This window comes from Petaurus breviceps, unplaced genomic scaffold (genome assembly GCF_028583685.1).
Source record: "Petaurus breviceps papuanus isolate PSGF00001 unplaced genomic scaffold, PetGlider_PUasm1.0 118, whole genome shotgun sequence".
In the NCBI taxonomy this organism is placed as follows: Eukaryota; Metazoa; Chordata; class Mammalia; order Diprotodontia; family Petauridae; genus Petaurus; species Petaurus breviceps.
In genome coordinates, this window is record NW_027185616.1 from 24,982,340 (window position 1) to 24,985,903 (window position 3,564).

Sequence of the window (3,564 nt, forward strand, 5' to 3'; positions counted from 1 at the left end):
AATTTAATTCATACACTCTACAAGCATTTCACTGCGTACCACAGCACACAAGGTATTACTATAGATTGTAAAATGCTTTTATATGACTGGTATATTGACGTGTGTAGGGTAGAGTGGAAAAACAATCAACTTACTTGTCAGAAATATTGGGCTTGAGTTGAAACTCTACCACTTACTAGATTTGTGACTTTGAAAAGGTTACAACCTCCCTGAGTATCACTGTGTTTATATGAAAGATGGGGATAATGAATCACCTACCTCATAAGGTTTTTGTAGGGATCATAATAATGTAAAGTGTTTTATAATCACTATTAACTCGTAGTTTAGATGAAGTCTATATGAGGAAAACAGGACTAAGCTGCGATCTAATTATAAAGAGTAGGGATCAATAACCCAGTACATAAGAAAGTCAATTCCAAGTCAAAATCGATATTCCTTAAATGACTATGGAATATCCCAAGAGAGTAGCAATTAGATGCTTGCAAAAGGATTCAGGATGAATTTTCAGGTAAGCTCAGTTAAAGAACTTTCATCAATTTAATAGAAAAAATTTCAATCAGTATGTAATAGTCCAAGTCAGATGAGTCAGATTTGCGGTTTGTGGATCATCACAAGACTCCTAGACTAGATTGAATGTAATTAAGAAATGTTCAACAAAATTTTAAAAAATTGAATAAGACATAGATAATGTTCATTTGTGTTTTTCTAAGTTAGTATGTGGCCTATAGGGCTATACTATTTGAGTTTGATACTACTAGTTGAAATGATCTAGGAAAAGTGACCAGTCTTGGTTGCGGCTCCGGACCCGGCCTCAGCGTCTTTGTCTGCTTGCAAAAAGGAGGAAGACAAGGTGCTGTTCGAGCAGATGCACGCCGACATGGGGAAGCTGCTCAAGGGCATTGACAGGTACAATCCTGAGAACTTGGCCACCCTGGAGCAGTATGTGGAGACCCAGGCCAAGGAGAATGCCTATGACTTGGAAGCCAACTTGGCCGTGCGTAAGCTATACCAGTTCAATCCGGCCTTCTTCCAGACCACAGTGACAGCCCAGATTCTGCTGAAAGCCCTCACCAATCTCCCCCACACAGACTTCACTCTGTGCAAGTGCATAAATGACCAAGCTCACCAAGAAGAACAACCCATCAGGCAGGTCCCGTACTTGGGAGACTTGCTGGAGACTTGTCATTTCCAAGCTTTCTGGCATGTCCTAGATGAGAACATGGATCTCCTTCTACTTAATGGCATCACAGGCTTTGAAGACTCCATCCGAAGATTTATCTGCCATGTTGTGGGCATCACATATCAACATATTGACCGCTGGCTGCTGGCTGAGATGTTGGGAGATATGTCAGACAACCAGCTGAAAGTGTGGATGAGCAAGTTTGGCTGGAGCTCCAGTGAAGCAGGGCAGGTCTTCATCTGCAGCCAAGAAGAGAGGATCAAGCCCAAGAACATTGTGGAAAAGATCGACTTTGCCAGTGTTTCCAGCATCATGGCCTCCTCCCAGGAACTGCTGCCACATGTCTCCTGTTTGTTGCCTTCTGTTTCCCCTTACATACAGCCAGCTTAAATAAAAGCCCTTTACTTCCTGGAAAAAAAAAGTGACCAGTCTTTTCTTCTACCTTGAAGTACCCGTGTTCCGAATATTGTGTCACCATCCTATAGAAAAGCTTTTCCTGAAAATGACATATTCTGTAATGAACTGAATTCTAAAACAATTGCTATAAAAACGTAATGGAAAGAAATGATCCTGGATAATGAAGACCTAAATTATAGTCTTCCCACTATCATTAATTTAACACCAATGAACTTCAGTTTCATCATTTATAAAATAAGGAACCATAAAACCATTGGAACCAATAAGAAAATACCAGTTATGCTAATCTTGGATCTCTGGGTCTATTTGTAACCAAACCCAATGATTGATTGATCAATTGGAAATTCCAGAAAGATAGTGGAGTGAAAGATGATAAGGGACTCAACTCCTTGATATCTCCTCAAAAACAGCAAGAGAAAACAAAAAAGAAAAATTAGTTGAAAATTTTTTATGAAGATTTCAAAATCATACAAAAGGATGAGAGAAAAAGGCAAGGTCCAATATAATGAAAACGTATCTTTAAAAAAGCAAAGATACAGTAATTGGAGGAAAAAATGCTGAAACAACATTAGCATTAACAACTAAGCTAAAAAAAGTTAGACAGTAAAACATATAATAAATGCACTGATGAATCAAAGAAATAAATTAAATTAGTAAAACAATTATAAAATTAAATTAAAAATATGGTAGTGAAACAAAATAATCTCAGGACAAGATGATAATCAAACTGAACAGCATAATCCCAATGAAAAGAGTTATTTTGTTTTTATTGGAAGACAGAAGAGTAGAAAAAAAGAGTGGGAAAAGAAAAACAAACTCAGGAAAATACATAACTGGAAGAAAGTCTTGAGAGCAATTCATACACAAAAGTCCAGATTTTTCATTCAGATCAGGAAAACAAAAATAACTGTTAGCCTTCCTTAACAAGAAGAAAGGAATCTTAAAATTATATTCTGAGAAATTATGCAAGGGAATTTCTCACAAAAAAGAGAAAACAAAAGACAGATTACAAATACAGATAGGATACATAAGATAGCAACATGGAAGAACGACAATTTCAACTCATCTTGACATATCAAATTATTGAACTTTAAGACTCCAAGAAGAAGGAGATGATCCTATCAGCAACCAAGGGCATGCCATACCAAAAACAAATAAAGAACAAAAACAAAGCTATCAATTTCAATTTGGCAAGATTTGTCCAAAAAGATGAAGATTACCGAAACTAGGATATGATATCCAAAAAGTTAATAATTGTATAAGTTGATCCAAAAATAATCTTCCCAGAAAACCTAAGCCTTGGTCCACATGCCCTGCAAAGAGACATTGTAAAATCTTATGAAGAAGATGTTGGAAGATGTTGAAAAGTATCGCCTCATAAAACAAGTAGAAGTAGTTGAAGGGAGATCAAGTTTAAGGAATGCTTGATGAGAGATTCAACCAAGGAAAATCACCCTAAGGGGTATTCACAAATCAGAGGGGAAAGGCAATAGAAAGGCAATGGAATAGAGTTGTCGAGATTGTTATAACAAACTCTTCTTCAAAGACAATAGAGCTACCACATTTGAACTCTAACATTATAATGTTGGATGTCCTTGGATGTGAGTGAAAGACAATGGCACAGAAAAAAAAAAAAAACAAAGGTTTTTTTTAACTTTATTTATTTCATAAGCATTTATTAAATCCCCATTATGTGGCAGGCATCAGGGATAAAAGATGAAAATATAATTATCTCTGCTCTTGAGGAAATTATATTTTTTATTGGAAGGTAGCGAAATGTGTACAAATAAGTAAACTTTTTTATGCACAAAGAACTTTTTGAGGGGACAGGGGATATTGACACTTTGTGGAAATCAAAGAAGGTATGTTGTAAGAGAACACAGCTGAGCTGATGAAGTTAGTGATTCCCCAAAAAACTAGGGGAGAAGGTAGCACATTCCAAGTGTGGAGAATATCCTGTACATTGG

The 3,564-nt window shown here is 36.4% G+C and overlaps 1 pseudogene; it reads left to right on the forward strand.

The window, feature by feature from the left end:
• Nucleotides 1-794: 794 nt before the first annotated feature.
• Nucleotides 795-1,601, forward strand: LOC138161517 (eukaryotic translation initiation factor 3 subunit K pseudogene; annotated as a pseudogene).
• Nucleotides 1,602-3,564: the final 1,963 nt, after the last annotated feature.